The sequence below is a fragment of the Oryctolagus cuniculus genome, chromosome 2 (genome assembly GCF_051225735.1).
Source record: "Oryctolagus cuniculus isolate XC-2025 breed Fujian yellow rabbit chromosome 2, ASM5122573v1, whole genome shotgun sequence".
Taxonomy (NCBI): domain Eukaryota; kingdom Metazoa; phylum Chordata; class Mammalia; order Lagomorpha; family Leporidae; genus Oryctolagus; species Oryctolagus cuniculus.
In genome coordinates this window covers 164,569,568-164,586,767 of record NC_142868.1, presented here as the reverse complement: position 1 = coordinate 164,586,767, position 17,200 = coordinate 164,569,568, and the positions used below count along the sequence as shown (strand labels likewise).

General features: G+C 45.3%; 1 protein-coding gene across 1 annotated transcript in view; it reads right to left on the bottom strand.

Moving 5' to 3' along the window:
- The window catches only part of LOC149128124 (tRNA (32-2'-O)-methyltransferase regulator THADA-like), a 110,488-nt gene extending 94,023 nt beyond the window's left edge, over positions 1-16,465 (bottom strand). Inside the window, 2 exon segments of the mRNA XM_089326479.1 lie at positions 12,990-13,105; positions 16,433-16,465. The gene's annotated coding sequence lies outside the window, so the exon portion shown is untranslated.
- Positions 16,466-17,200: the final 735 nt, after the last annotated feature.

Genomic DNA, 17,200 nt, shown 5'->3' with positions numbered 1-17,200 from the left:
TTTATCTTCAAAAATATTCCCATTTCTTTTTATCTTAACAAAATTCTTCAGAAGGAAGAAAAATAGGCATTATTATTCTCACTTTTACAAATCAACAAAGTTGCTCATATAGCTCAAGTGACCCACCCAAGATTAGGGCAAGAACCAAGAATAGAATCAAGGTTTTGTAGAGAAACAAATTGTATCTATGTGTCCCAAACACAATCAGATGAAAAATGAGACACTCTGCCAAGCAATTGGAGTATTTTGGTTTGCAACCACATGTGCTGGTGCTATGTCCTAGTTGCCTGTCTGGGGAGAAGCAGGGCTCCAGGCACAGCTGTTTCTGTGAGGTCCAACAAGAGGCATTATTTCTAGCATGCCCAGCTATGTTGAGCAGGACTTAATTACTGGCCATCGGTACATTTCCTGTATCTCTTTAGCTCTTCTCATGCCCTCCTCACTCTCATCTCTCTCACACTCCCATTACAGATCAAAACTGAGGCCTACAGGAATTACAGGCCGCGCCAGGCTGGCCAGTGGCTGAGCGGGGGGGACCAGACCAAGCCTGCCAACCTTGAGTAGGTGCTGCCTCGCCTCAGCTTCTGGGCAGTGTGCTTTTAGGCTGGGGGCTTTCTGTTCACCAAGCAGTTCTGGAAGTGACACTCCCTGTGGTCACTCAGGAACACAAGGGCTGACGCAGGCCCCTCTGGTTCTGGGAGTACTGGCGTGAGCCCGTTCGTTCCCTTGAGCGGGAAGGTGTTCTGCCCAGAGGCCTGCAGGCCATTCCAATCAGCGAGGAGAGAACAGAGAGCCTTTTGGGCCCCTCCCAGAGCTGCTCCCTTGGCCACTTCACTAAAGCCAGGCTGCGCTCCCCACAAGCCCTCTTGGAGGCAGCCTAAAGCCTGGCTAGAGAGGACAGAGTAGGCCTGAATCTGCTCAGTAGGGCAGAGCAGTGCTTGCGCCAGGTCTGCGTGTTGCCAGAGGCCTGTGGTCACAGCTACTGACTTCAGTTAAAGGTACTGTCTCCAGGGGCCAGTGCTGTGGCGCAGCGGGTAAAGCCACCACCTGTAGTGCCGGCATCTCATACAGGTGCCAGTTCGAGTCCTGGCTGCTCCACTTCCTCTTCAGCTCTCTACTATGACCTGGGAAAGCAGTAGAAGATGGCCCAAGTCCTTGGGCCCCTGCACCCACATGGGAAACCCGGAAGAAGCTCCTGGCTCCCAGCTTTGGATGTGCGCAACTCCGGCCACTGTGGACAGTTGTGGAATGAACCAGTGGATAGAAGACCTCTTTCTCTCACTCTCTCTGCCTCTCCTCTCTCTGTGTAATTCTGACTTTCAAGTAAATAAATCAATCTTAAAAAAAAAAAAAAAAGGTACTGTCGCCAAAAGATCACTACTGAAAAATAGTTTTCTGACCAGGAGAATAAGCTAATTTACATATTAGAATGTAGGCCATGTTAGCATGACTTGTTGGGTAGGGTTGGGTGGCAGCCAGCCAACTGAGAATGGATTTCGGAGGAAAGGAGACCTAGAACAGCTGTTTTGGTGGCAAGAAGGTCTGCAGCTTGGGGCCCCTTCCAGAGAGAGCAGCTTCTGAGAGGTCTCCGGGCTGCCCGTGCATGGGGTTATAGGATTTTCTACGATGATCAAACAGCAAGAGGGAAGGAGAGGAAAATCAAACTTGCTCTTTATGTCCCTACCTTCAAGCACCTTCTGAGTCAGCTCTATCTGTCAAGTAGAGAAGCTGTCTGCCCGCTTGTGTGTGACTTCTTCCAAAATGTCAGTTTGGATTAGATCTCTCTTTTGAAACAGGCAGTCAGGGTGCTTCTCTTATTCCCTTCTGGGGCTCCCAATAGGAGGAAAGCCACGCAGGTGAACTCCAGGCCCCATTCCAGTTTGAACCATTTTTGCCACCCCTACAATCTTCAACCTCTCAAATTTCTATGCGCGCTCCTGTTCGAAGAAAGAATTACACTGGACTAGACGATCTCTCAATTCCTTTTCCTGGTATAAATTTTGTGATTCTTTAGCCCTGTTAGCAGCGTTAGAAAGACAAAAGCCATGTGGTCTCAAGGGCACACAAGTATTTCTGTTCTCATTACTAGCAGCCCAGGCAGGCCATGGGGCTTCCAGGTGACGGGCACAGGTAGCTGGAGGATTACTACTAAGGATGCTTTTTGTACCACCAGGAGAGACTGGGAATTTTGTTGACCACTGCAAGAGCCTGGAAAGATTCAAAACATTCCTCACTGTATTTCAAGTGCATACCGACAGCAGCCAACTTACCAGTGTTGGTCTGAGCTTACCAACTTCCTCTTAATTCTTGGATCAAGTGCATATTTCTCTGGCTGACATTTACGGGTTTCCAAAACTGGTCTCTTATCAAATCTTGTACTTCTCAAAACACAGCCTCTCTTCTTCATTCTATCTCTCTGCTAGCCCACATACACCACATGCATGCCTGGCAACTGCCATTGCACATGTGTCCACCCTCCTGGCATGCTTTTTTCCCATCACTGCTGGAGTCCCCAAATCATACCCCGGCTCTAAGGTTCATCTCAGATACTTCTGCAAAGCTTTCTCTGACTATCCCAGTCCACATTCTTCTTTGAATTCTCGGACTTATTATATGTACTTCTACATGTGCTTCATGGTTGGCCATTTCATATGCCTAAGTTCTCTCTTTTCAGTTAGAATGGACCATAACTAAACTCTGAGAACTGAGGCCCTTTTCTGTATATCCAAGACACTTGCCACCATGCTGAGCAATGTACTGATTCTTTCTTTGTACTTGGCCAATGAGACTATCACAACTCACTTAGCAACAAAGGCTCCACACCAGCATCAACTCGCTCATTCTCCAACCTAAGAAGTAATTAAACCTCACTCAGCCTTTAACTATTCCTCCCTCCTTCTTCCCTGATACCCCAACAAGGTACCCCTACAAGCTGGCATTTCTTTCTCTCTTCTCAGCTCCTGTTACACACTTTGATTAATTCCAGAATTTACCAAACTCTTCGTTATAGTAAATTAAATCCATACCTGTGTCTTTCTCAAATGGTTTTTGAAACAGAGACATCATTAATTTTTATATTTCCCATTGTGCCTACTACATTGCCTTGCAGTGTTTGTGAATCTGAAGTTACTTTAATTAACTGGGAATGGCTCAGTGAAGGAAATGAAGCTGTTGATTCATCCAAAACATGGAACATGTTACATGCTAAAAGGAAAAAACAACCCCCGACGTTAGGGCTTCTCATAATATTATGGGAACGTGCTGAGCAGACGGAAGCCTGCGTTCCTTTGCAAGCGAGGCAATGGCAGTGTCGCCCAGTCTTCCAACAGCAACACACCAGTGCGCCATCAGCCGCAAGGAAAGCAAAACAGGCGTTTCTGAGCCCTCTATTGAGCTAATTACCGTCTCCAGGTCAGTTTTGAAAATTTCCATATTGAAAAAGTAGAAGGCACCAGCAGTTTGGGGTTAAATTCTTGGTGTGCAAGTTGGGTAAAAGGACTATTTTTATTTCTTGCTGCAACATGAAGAAGCTTTGATCTTGGGCACCTTGTTCAAAGGCTCAGCCTAATATATTGATCACTTCTGACTGCTTTTACACAGGCTAGTTTCCCTAAGCTCAGCCTGTCAACAAGCAATACATATATTTTCAAACTTCACTTCAATCTCAAATAGCTTATTCCTTTAAAACTTGAGGCTGTATTTTTAAAAGGAATATTTGATGAAGAAAATGTTTTGCACCTTGTTTGATTGGTTTGGGTTGAAATGTGATAACTTAATTTTTTTTCTGTTTTTAAAAAAACATAAACAGGATCTCATCCTGAGATATCATGACCTTAAACATTCCTGAGAAGTCTGAAAGAGAAGCAAGTAAGTGTCAACAAACTTGGGTCTAAAATACTCCAACTTCATTTCTCTCATCTTTTGAATCTGCTTGAGGCTCAAAGTGACTTGAACAGGCTGAGCTGGAGGACAAAAGGGAGGGTCCTAATGAGAACCCCCCTCTCCCCCTTGCCCCCTCAAAATTAAAAGAGACAGAGAGAGAGGCAAAGAAGAAACAAACAAAAATGCAAAACACAACACCCAGCGAGGTCTGGAAACCTGCTATGTGACTAACCAGCCCTGTTAAGACTTGCCTCCTGTACAGTTTTGGCAGGGACCACAAATGATACCCTTGAAATGCCACATGATCATTTGAATATTTTAACAATCCTTCTGGACTGGATTCATTTCAGAGGCATGGAAGTGAGACAGCAACCTGCAGCTGTGGCAGAGAGCTGAGGTCTCTTATTATTTCAAGTCATTGCGAAAGAATGGCCTCTTTCTTGGGGAAGGGGTCCATCCGGAAGGCACAAGGGATTTGAGAGGGGGCTAAGGGACAGTGGGAAAACAGAATCAGACCTAAACCCCAGCATTTCTGCCTGGGAAGTAGAGTCTCTTGTGTGAATAAATCTGGTGGTTAGAAAATAAATGCTGCCTTCAGCCGTTGTAAAGCAAAACAGAATTCTAAACCAGAACTCCTGCAGCAGGCCACAGATCCCGCCCCCAGGGAAGAACTGGGATTGCCACACAAAAGTAAGGCTCAGCTTTGTCTCTATAAGCACATTTTCCTTGCACATTTAAGTCCATAGACCCTCAAGGAGCACACCACTCAGCCTAGTGGGGACCAGTAAGCAAGAGAAAAGGGAGAAGTGACAAGAGTGCGGATAACAGGGTGGCTGGGGAGGAGACAGGGACATGGTTGGAAGTAAACACACCAGGGAGGCAGAGGAGGAGTGAAAGCACACAAGGGGTGGAAGGGGTGCGAGGGGAGGGAAGGGGAAATGGTACAGGCAAGTGGATGGCTCACACAGTTACTTTTTTGCAAATTAAAATCAACTTGAGGAAGCAAATCACTGGATGTTATACATGATACTCAGAGTAGGTCTTCAACAAACATCAGCATTGGTCACCATCTCTCTCATTAGCACTATTTTACTCAAAAGTTTATGCCCAAGGTTGCTTTCCTAGTAACCTTAGGACCTATTCCTGTATTCTTGAGAGCCTGTTTTTCTCACCAGAATATCAGACTGCTGTTTTTCAAAATGATAAATACCCGATGCATGCCAATAAACCAGACACTGACGCCACCAGGCTGGCTGCCTGGGCAAGGGAGTGAAGACTTCCCCTAGTGAGCCTCGTGGCCACCAGCGCTTCACACAGGTCATCCAGGGTAGATGGGGAGAGGATTCTGGGTTGAACCCTTCGGTAGTCTCAGCCCTACTGTATAGCTCTAAGCTTTGGCCAGAAGTCCTTAAGTATGAAGGTGTGAGAGTGGCAGTTCTTCTAACTGGGCTGGATGGACACAGGGGCTGACTCTCTGGCCCTTGCTCCTCAAAATGTGTCTTCTGTTTCAGGCCCAGTAGGATCTCAGCTCTACCCCAGGCCCAGAGAACCAGAGTCTTCATCTTCGGGCGGCACACTTTCTATCTTAGAAGCACTGTTCCAGAGATTGCTTAAGTTACCACCTTTCAAAACTCTGACATAAAAACCTTGGACAGATGGAGGCAGTGTGGTCCAGTAGAAAGTGCCTGACAAGAAGCTGGGAGCTAGGTCCTCAAGAAACGCTAGTAACTGTCAGCTGGGATCTTACTTCTGCCCAGCTGTAGCTATGTAGAATGGACAAATCCTCTAGCCTCTCTGAACTGAAGCTTCCCCTGTGTGTGGGAGTGAGACTGGGAGTGGACAATAAAACTTCATCGTTCTTTCCAATTCTAAATCCTACGTCTATGATTCTATTTGATAAGACTGCTTTGTTGTCCCCTTGACACTGAAATTGTGGTTTGAACAAATAGTTACTACTCTGGCATATGTAGTGCCCAATAAATATTTGCTGGATGAAATGATGAAGGTATAATCTGTTCTAAGCCTCTTCTCAAGAAATGAAACTGTGTCATGAGCTTCCAGGATAAGCAACCAGAGCCTAAAGGGCACTTGTGAGGGGACTGATAGAATTTAAAATATCTAAATTAGACATTCTGGGGTGAGGCTTTAAAACCCGAGGATTCTGCTTTGTAGTAATGAGCACGAACTATTCCCTCCTGGAGTGAAACCTCCCATCCATCAGTACGGTACTTAACAAGTGCTAATACCAAGAGCCACTAACTCCTGCTTCCCTGGCGATGGGCAGGTAACCTCATGAGAGACGCACTGGGTGGGGACAGTGGTGAACCCCAGTGAACACCCTCCATCAAGACAGAACAGCCACTTCGGGCACTGGTCCACTGCAGCCATGTGGCAATTTGGGCCTGGTGCTACCAGGTTTTCTAAAAAGGAGCTCAAAATCTTGGCTTACTATAATTTTTTCAAAAAACTTTAAAACTTGCAGAATTCCAACAAGTCAGGTCTGTGGCCAAATTGATGGGAATGCACTGTCAGTCTGAGCCCTGTGGTTGAGGGTGCACAGTAAGCCAGGGCCTCAGCGGCAGCCAGAGCAATACCCAGAGGATACTCCTTATTAAACAGCCGAGATGACCCAGTGCTGAGGGATGGCATTTCTGTGCTGTAGGCACAACTAGCTGAGACACACTACACTGGCATGACTTGTTTGTTAATTCATGCGAGCTGAAATGATAACTAAACCAGGTGTCTTATATACTGGGTGTCTCCCTGTTGTTTGCACTGTAGAAAACCACATTTCCTTACACGACAGGAGATTTGAGAAGAGCTCATGAAAGAACATTCATAAATCTCTCCCATACAGAACTTGGTACAGAGCAGGCATTCAAAAAGTAAGTTTCCTTAATCTAATTTTTAAAATCTCAGTTAAAATTTTGGAGGTAGTTTCCTGTGCACTGCTGTTGGGAAGATGAACTGACAGGCCCCTTTTGGAAAACAATCTGGGGTCTATCAAAACCTTTAAACATCGTTATATCCTCTTGATCAATTTAGTCGACTCCTGGCAATCAAAGCTAAGGTAATAACCCACAATCACACACACTGATATGAGAGTACTTCAAAAAGTCTGTGGAGGGGCCAGTGCTGTGGGTAAAAGCTGCTGCCTGCAGTACTGGCATCCATATGGGTGCTGGTTCGAGTCCTGGCTGCTCCACTTCTGATCCAGTTCTCTGCTATGACCTGGGAAAGCAGTGGAAGATGGCCCAAGTCCTTGGGCCCCTGTATCTGCATGGAAGATATGTAGGAGGCTCCTGGTTTTGGGCTGGCTTAGTTCTGACTGTTATGGCCATTTGGGGAATGAACCAGCAAATGGAAAACCTTTCTCTCTCTCTCTCTCTCTGCCTCTGCTTTTCAAATAAGTAAATAAATCTTTTTAAAAAAAGTCTGTGAAACATGAAACTAAAGATAAGTTTGCCCATGAACATAAGTGGATCTTCAAAGAGTTCACAGAAAATGCATACCATCAAAAAACTATGCACAGATTTTAAAATTTTTGGTACCAAAATAAACTTATCTTTTTCTTAAAAAAAGAGATTTGTTTATTTATTTATTTGAAAGTCAGAAATACAGAGAGAGAGAGAGACACAGACAGACAGACAGATAGATCTTCTACCTGCTGGTTCATTCCCCAAATGGCTGTAACAGCTGCGGCTGGGTCAGGTGGAAGCCAGGAGCCAGGAGGTTCTTCTGGGTCTCCCACCTGGGTGCAGGGGCCATCTTTTGCTGCTTTCCCAGGTGCATTAGCAGGGTGTTGGATTGGAAGTGGAGCAGCTGTGACTTGAACTGGCATCCTTATGGGATGCTGGCACTGCAGACAGTGGCCTAATACACTGAGCCATAGTGCTGGCCCCTAAACTTGTATATAATTCCATTTTCCTTGAACTTTCTGAAGTATCCTTGTGTATACACACACATACACTCACACACACACACAAACATACACACAATTGCACAGAAAGATTTTTACTGGAACATTATTCAGGACACTAAAAATGAGGAAAAACCTGAATGATGAACAATAGATCAGTAACTAGGTAAAAAAAAAATGACGATTATTCAGATGTCAAAAATATACTACCTTCAAGAAACGATATTCTCAAAGTTTATGTGTAATTCAGAAACAGGCAGGGGTATTTTTGGTTTAGAGATGCACGGGTGGTAAAACTAGGAAGAAAACAAAGAATTGTCATAAAAAAGACAATAATCTCAAAGGAGTGATAGTGTACAAAGTTTTCTGTTTTAAATATTTGTCATTAATCTTTTTAAAAAATTGGGCTATATATATATATAAGTTACTGTCTTAACCATTTTAAAGTGTGCAGTTTAGTTATGTTAAGCACATGTTCAGAGTTGTGCAATCAATCTTGAGAACTTTTTCATTTTACAATACTGAAACTCCATACTTGCCCCCTACAACCGCCCTGTCCTGGCAACCGACAGTCTACTCTGACTAAGAATCTGAAAGCTCTGGGTACCTTCTGCAGAAAACATGAACCCGCACTTGTTCTTCCGTGATTGTTTCATCTCACTTAGCACAACTGTCCTCAGGATTCCTCCACGTCGTAGCCTGTGTCGGAACTTCCTTGTCCACTCATCATCCACTCACTTGGTGTTTCCACGTGTGAGCCATTGTGAATAATGCAGCTATGAATATGGTCATACAAATAGCCCTTTGAGGCTGCGCTAATTCTTTTGAGCATGTACCCAGAAATGGAGCTACTAGATTCTATAGTAATTTTATTCTCATATTTTTGAGGAAACACCATACTGTTTTCAACAGCAGCCATGTCACAGCTTTTAATGTAATAGGTAATGCTTTTTTGACTGCCATGTGAAAGAAGGAAACTCTAACACATACACAGAATTATTCTATGTAAAAAAACACTCATAGGAAAAAGATGAAGTAACTACATGAAACCATTAAACAATAGTGGTTTCCAAAACAAAAAGTGGTTTCCACTAGATTGTGGGAAGAGTAGACTTTTATTCTCTTCTTTCTCAAGTTTTGTAGTTTATTTACTTTTTTTAAAAGATTTATTTGAAAGGCAGAGTTACAGAGAGGCAGAGAGAGAGAGAGAGAGAGAGAGAGAGAGAGAGAAGTGTTCTATCCACTGGTTCACTCCCCAGATGGCCTAAATCGCTAGAGCTGCGCCAATCTGAAGCCAGGAACCAGGAGCTTCCTCTGGGTCCCCCACAAGGCTGCAGGGGCCCAAGGACCTGGGCCATCTTCCACTGCTTTCATAGGCCACAGCAGAGAGCTGGATTGGAAGTGGAGCAGCCAGGTCTGGAACTGGTGCCCATATGGGATGTCAGCACTGCAGGCGGCAGCCTTACCCACTACGCCACAGCGTGAGTTCCAATTTGATCATTTTCTATTATAAGCATACATTTCAGTGACAATAAGTGAAGAAAACTTCAGAAGGACACATTTTTCTTTCTGGTCATCATTTCTCTGTTATATTCAGTCCAAATAATACACTGAACTCATTGTGCTTATTAAAAGGACTACACATGTAGCACACACATGCACACATACACGGGTACATACGCTTATTTTTCTTCCTCTTATAATAAAAGGACATACCAATAAACAAATTAATTTCTGAAAAAATTTAGGATTCTAATAGTAATTGCAACTCTCAACCAAAGGTACATCTTTTCTCCTCTTAGTCCTACTTGCCAGGCTTCTAAAAGCCCTTCCTGTTCAGGCAGGGCCTGTGCCCACTGTCCCAGCTGGGATCTGCAAACAGCAAGAACAATGGCGGGCATGCAATCCCAGCCTGAGGCTGCTCCTCCTTCACGGTGCCCACAGGCAGCCTGTCCAGGCCAGCGGCTGATCCCCATCCTAGGTGGGTTCCTGGCCTGGGTCAGCAGCTTAGCTTCCCTTCAGTAGTTGGTAAACTGCCTTAGCACCATGAGAGACAGCGACCTGCACTGAGGAGGGAGGGTGGAGGAAAAAGGGGAAGGAAGGGACTTGAAGGATTAATGAGCTGATTTCCATAAAGGCTCTGACATCTTGGAATGAAAAGCAGCCTGCAAGAGCAGAGAGCCCAGTCCTTTACTCAGGCCATGTTGCCAGCTGGCTGTTCATCACCAAAATTCCCCAGGAACTCCATGGCTATTGCTAAACCACCTCGTATAAATCCTTATTAATCTTGCAAAGTCAAAACACAAATATAGGACAAAAGTCTTTATTTTATGTGCCCTCAATTTTAGGGTCAAAATTTAAAAACTGAATTGGTTATCCAATGACTTCCAATGAATTTTTTTTTTTTAATTTGGAACAAAAGGACAAATAAATGACACATTCACTAACTTTTTTGTACTTATTCGACTCAGCTCAGGCTATTGATCAAATAAATTATAGAAGAAAAAAGGCATTGGTTCTAAAATTTAAACCGACTTTTTTTTGCAAGAGCATTCATTTTTCATAGCTTATACTCAAAAGATACAGAAAATCCTTAGTAAGCTCAAAGGAATATTTATTCCTCTTTCATGTGTAAATTATGAGGGATATAAAGGAGCCTCTTCAGCAGTTGAATTTGGAATACTCTGCATCCTAACATCTCTTGGAGAGCCAGGTGAGAAAGTGAAGGCAGGGTCTGCTTTGAGAAGGGACCACAAGGATTCATCTGAGCACGGAATGACCCAGTGTAGACAAACACCTCTCAGCAGGAGGATCTCAGGGGCAGGGCAGGGCGGTTCTGCAATTTCCTATTCAGGAACTGAAGGCTACCCTGTCGATGATGTGGATAATATAGAAAACCTGACACAAAGCTTTGGAATGCACTGTGCTCTGGCAGCATGTTTTCCTTCCAAACTCTATTCCAGGCTCAGAACACATCCTGATTAATACTTGTAAAAGTGTTTTGGGGAGCAAGAGGAAACCTGGTGTTAGGAACCATCCATCCACAGACCACCCATGAAGCGGAACATTCACACTTGGATAATAGAGAGTTGACTGTACTGGAAACAGAGAAGTGGTTTTCTTGGACTCCGGGCTAGGAAGACAGAAACCCAGTGAATTGCAATGATTCATGCCTTTGTTTTCTAGGGCTGAAAAATCATGGAGAAAACTCAGAGAAGGGCAGTGAGGAGGGGGGGCGGGGAAGACTGATGATGAAAAGCAACAGGAACCACAGGGGAAGGCTTAAAAAGGCCAAGAGGACTTCTCCAGCTGAGGAGGACACCATCGCCAGGCGGCGTACAACACGGAGGTCCACTCGACAGCTGGCCTGTCACTCCCACCCAAGAGGAATGAATGGATCGGGAAGCCGGTGGTAATGCTTTCCACGAGACCCATGAAGGAGCAGCAAGCTAAAGGGCAGCCACTTCCTCCTTGTGGCAGTGTAGGATTCCCGGGGCAGGGTCAACAGGGTGATTTCTGGACAGTCCCAACTTCTGGTCCCCAGAAACAATAGCTAGACCTGACTATTGGCAGATAAACTGGTAAATGTACAAATGTGGCCACAAGTCCTCCCTGTTCATCCAGGACACATGTCCCAGGGTGGCTGTCTAAGCACCCAGCAGAAGGCAAAAGGTTTGAGGGTTAGGGAAATGGTTTATGGTCAAGCAACTTCTATTTTCAAATAAAATGGAGAAAACAAAAAGTGGATTAAAAATGAGAAGTACATGAGCTTTTTCAGCATTTTAGACACTACAGAATTTTCCCATCGGGGAGTTGTCCAAAGCTACTGGTACTGAGACAATCATTGAGACACCCATACCCACCAGTGGGAACTTGCACTGGCTGCATTTCAGCACAGGCTTCCTTTGGGAGCTTTTACTATGTGGCCTCCACATATTTCCTCAGACTCACTCTCTGCCACACGTGTCCAAAGTCATCATAGTTCTCCCCATCCATCATGCCACTTCATCCCACCACGTCTCTGCCCATGCTAGTGCCTAAACCTGGTATTGCCCTCCCTGTGCTGGCCATTTGGCAAAATCCTATTCATCTCTTGTCAGCTTGTTCGGTGTCAGCCCTTCCCTTCTTCCTATGATCCACTCCTGTACCTATTACATACATCTGTTATTATACTTAACATATGGGACAAAAGTTATCTATTTACATATCCTCCCACCAGCTGGGAGGTAAGGCCAGGACCAGTTCCTTTATGGCTTTGCATCCTCAACATCTCCTGACACAAAGGCTGGCATGCGGCCGGTACTTGACAGTACTTTGCTGAATTCAACTGATCTGCAGGCCTCCGCCTGTCCATTACTTGTCTTGCCATCTAAGATGAGCCGTCCAACAAAAATGAATAGAAGCATATATTATTTTTAAAAATAAAAGAGAGCTGCATACATCAGACAACCGATATACTGGGTCTTAACCAGACACAGCACATGGGCCTCTCAGGGACCTACTGAGACTTAGAGAGCGTACAGGGGGCTGTGCTCTGACATCGTCCCACCAACATCAGAGGTCTGCAACATCAGTCTGGAACAGTGTGCTGCAGGCAGCACTCCCTAACTATTACTAATTGAGAAATTCTTTTTCCTTCTTCATCTTTCACATGGGAAATGTTCTCTAAGTTCCAAAATAAAAATGACCAGGAGGAAGAAAAAAATATGCTTCCACCCTTTTTCACCTTGCTTAATCCAAGCCACCCTCCTCTCCACTTAAAAACAGAACTCCCATTCTCTCCTCCCATTCATACCTAGCTGCTCAGGCCTTACCCCAGTGTCTCATTTCCAAGTTGCCATGGCCACTAAGAGTTTGTACCACATAATTTAGTCAGTTACTGCCTTTCATAGTTATAATATCAAACACAGGAATAGGCACATAGCAGATATTAATAAAAACACGCTGATTGGTAGACAGATAAAAAGCCATAGAACATGTCCCCCAGTCACTCAGCAGTTTTTGCAAAACTGTCAAGAAAATATTTTTCTTTCTTTGCCACAACCCAAAGTTCTAAAAGAATAAATACTCCAGTAAGTTTAGAAAATTCATTCCAATGACTTTTAAAACTCCCCACAACTAGAAACAGCAATTCTCCAATGCATTCCTAGCCCTGCTAACTCCTTGCCTGTGTGGGGTTTTAACATACCTCTTGGCCAGCCAGAGTTTGGCTTTTGTACAAACAGTGATGTCAGTCAGCTCCTGCTGGAACTCTGAATTCGTTCTGTGTCTGGAGTCTGAGTAGGCTTGCAACAAATGAAAAACCTAAACCAAAAAGAGAAAAGCAGTATCGGACCATGAAAATATATTTTTCCTCAATGCTCAGTTCCTCCCTCTCAGGTTTCCTCAAAATAGTCCCTTCAGAGAAAACAAACAGCTATGCAGAACGTGGCTCTGGTCTTTTTACAGAAACGCATGTTAGTTTTGGAGCACACAGCAGTGGGTGAGAAACCTAGGTCCACAGTCCGTACCTGAGCTTGGGGCTCTTTGCACAATTCCAACACTTGGTGACTGTTCTGCAACCAAGCATTTGCTACAAGGGCTTACTAACGACACACAACCTATACAATGATTTAAGCAAAGCAGTTGCAAACATCTTTATGTCAGCAGTCTCACATGAAAATAAGATGTGCCTTTTAAAGTCAAAGTAGGAAAAATCAACCATCCAAGAGTCTAAATTAGTTTATACAAGTCTGGGTTCATCGGTACGCTGTTGGCACTAATGCCTGCCTTTGCAAATACTGGGCAGTGATATTTGTAACTATTTAGAGTCTTGAGCAGATTTGTCCTTAGCTGTCAGGAGCAGAGGGGGCACACTTTCTTACTTTTCCACAGCATTGTATCCTAGAATAAGTGCAGTAGTAGAAAGAAACAGAGCAAGTAAATCCTAGCTTTCTAGCTGTGTAGATTTAGACTGAAGACCACAGATTCAACTGTCAAGTGGCACACACTGTGTGAAAGGGTGTGTGTACACATGCAGCAATGATGCCCGCCAGGCGTCTGTGAGAACGAATCTGCAGTAGAGGGTGGGCGAGCAGAGGGTAGGGAAGAGATCCTTTGACCTTAGCTGGCCCTGAGGAGAGAGATGTGTGTGAGAGAAATCCTTGTCTCCAGCCCTCTTACCTAAATGAAGAGGAAGAGGTGGGTGGAGCAAAGTGAGCACAGATAAATACAGCAAGTCTGTTTTAATGACATTTGTTTTCTTTCCCTACTGTAGTCTTCACTCAAGCAGAGGATTCTTCCTACGTAACCAGATTCGATTTTGTTCTTCTCTTTCTCTCCCATCAACAAGGGGCTGGGCTCACAGCTGACAAACAATTGAGAGATGAGGAAGGGAGTCATGAGAAGCAATAAGAGAACACGCTACAGCTGAACCTCACGGGCGAGGTGGCACGTTTTCCTGGGTGGGACACGTGCAATCATCACACCAAACACATGTCAAACACCTTCTGTTTAGAGAACCCAAATGAATTCTGACTGCTTCTGTTTTTCTAAGCAGAAGTTAGCTGCATGGGAGAATGCAGGCTGGCAATGATCTCTCTAATAATGGACGTGTTATTCCAGAGCGGAGGATCAGATGTCACTCCTTCACCACACCCCGCAGGGACCCAAACCGCCCGGCACACAGTCTGGAGAACTGGGGCTGGCTGGGGCTTCTGTTCTTATGTGGTGACTGCCAGAGGGAAAAATACCTCCCTCGGCCTCAATCCCCACTGTCCTGAAAGAACTGGCAAAGTCACTGGGCCTTGCTTTCTTTTCTCCACAGCTGCACAAAACCAACCACCAGGGCTTTTCATGGTGTCACAGGATCGTAATTAATCAGCAGACACCAGCAAAATACATGACTCTGGAATGTACTTGTAAAGAAGGCTGTGAGATTTTCAAATGCTTTTTATTTAGAAGCGATCACTTCAAAAATAACTCCAGATGGCTGTTTAAACTTAGTCCTATATTTGCTCACCTTACCTGGCAAAAACAAGACTGTTTTTGAAATGCTTGGTAGCTCTGGCTTATGAAAATCAGTCTACAGGTCCATCCATTCTGTCACCTTGGCCACACACCAGATAATAACTGTGATCCCAGTTATTCACCAGGAACGGGGGGTGATCATTTATGTGGAACAAATGGAGAGACAGGTACACTCAGAGATCTTCGGTGGAAAAAAAAAAAAAAAAACACCAAGAGGAGACAGGGATGAGGGACAGGGTCCAAGAAGTCCAGGCAGAGAATGGGGCAGGGAAGGAGAGGGAGAAGTGAAGACGGAGGGAGGGGGAAGAAAGAAAAGTTTTGTAGGCAAATGTATGAAGCAGGCTAGTGTTTTGGAGGTATTTTTCTTTAAGACAGAAAGCTAATGAAAATATTTAAGTACACAACTATCCTCACATGACATTTAGAGTGTTGGGTTCAAGAAAAACAAGGCCATCCTTTGGGGTAAGGCCAGGGCACAGGGCCAGGGCCAGGCAGTTCCCAGGAAGGGTCACTTGTCCATCAGCTCTCAAAGTGTGGCAAGAGGCAGTCAGCTTCTCCTTCTTCCCTTCTTTTCTCAAGTTCTGCTCCAGGAGAACTTCTGAGCTGAGAAAGTAGCTGGGTCCAGGCCTGGGACCATTTGGAAACAGCCATCATGCTGGACTGTAGTGAACCAAGCACAGAGAAGCCAAAGCTGCCAGGCTGAGGAGGACTAACTGAATACACTCGGGATCTCTGAGGAGTGCAGTGTCATTTTAGTGGTCCCAAACTTGCAACAGGATTTAAACACTGAGTCAACAAATAGGCATTAAGCAACTGTCATCACCAGGCCCTGTGCTAGGCACTGCAGCAGAGACAAAGCAGTCCCTGGTCTTTTGCAGATGACATTCCAGTCCTGGAAAAATGGAAAGTCAATAGCTTCCCTGACTCAGCCTGCTGGCGATTCACAACCTACACGGTAAGGTCACCGTCACTTTCCCTTTTACGCTTGACCTCACCCTCCAACAAACCCTGTGCTGAGCAGAAACCCAACAAGCATTTGCCCAGTTGAATCCATGTTGATATTTGGTGCCTCTTTCTTTATTAACTCCTTCAGGACATACACCGTGGGTTCAGGAGCTGCACTGTTAGGTACCAACTTCTGTGTCTGGAGTGGAGACACAGAGCTCTTAACTCCAGGGGATTCCTCATCTGATGCAGGAAGCAGGAACACTAGATTAATGATAAGCACCCAGCCACACAGGAGAGTGCAGCCCTCAGCTTCTGTTACCACAATAAAATTCCTGAGGCAACTGACTTTATAAAGAGAAGAGGTTTATTTTAGTATATGTGCTGCCAAAGTGGGCACAGGAGGAGAGGTTTATTGAGCTCACAGTTTTGGAGGATCAAGTCCAAGATCAGGAGGCCCTGATGAGGGTGGTAGACAGCAATGGCAGAGCTGGTGCAGGGGAGAGATCACGCAGTGAGTCAGGAAGCAGAGGGAGCAGCTGGGCCAACTCCCAGTGACCTGGGGACCCCTGTCGCTCCCCCTCTTCGTGGAGGAACGACACAGGACCCTGCGCTGTTCTTTTGTCTGCTCGGCCCTCCCCGGGTTTGCTGCTGGTTCTTCCCGGGTTGGCTACTGACCCTTCCACCTCCGTGGAAGGGCGGTTCCCCCTGTCACATTCCCCACTTCCGCGGGGGAGCGGCACACCGCCGGCCGGCTCTCTCGGGGGCTGCACAGGTGTTCCTTCAGATGTTCCCCTTAGATGTTCCTGGTGCATGCCGTCTCTCTCCTCCTTTATAGTCCTCCTCCGCCAATCCCAACTCGGCTGCCCACACGCCGAGTACGCTGCTCTCCTCCAATCAGTAGCAAGTCCTACAGTTTATTGGTTGAACTGGAGGCAGCTGTGCGGAAGCTGTTTCCTCCTCTCCCAGCGCCATATTGTGGGAGAGCAGATGCATAGAATAAGTCTTAATTCCAGTAACTCAGTCTAGTCCGAGTTGCTCCCCACAGACCCCCTGCTAGGTCCACCTCCTAAACACCATCACTGTACCCTTTTAGGACCCCTAACTTATCATCCTGGGGTTTAAATGTCTAGCTCAGGAGCCAAAATCGTATTTAAGCTGGGGGGCAGGGTGGGGGAGGCAGGAAGCACTTTGGAACTAGGTAGACATAGTGTAGGCCAATTTCTAGCTATGGGGCTTTGGGCAACTTGTTGAGCCTATTTCCCTGTGGTAAATGGCATACACAGCAGCTCCCTATCCATGAGGGTATGTTCAAGCCCTTTGCAGGGGCCTGAAACCAAAGGATAGTACTAAACCTCATAATACTGGTATTTTTCTATACAGAAATACAGACCTATGACAAAGTTTAACTTATTAATTAGCTACAGTGAGAGATCAACAACAGTA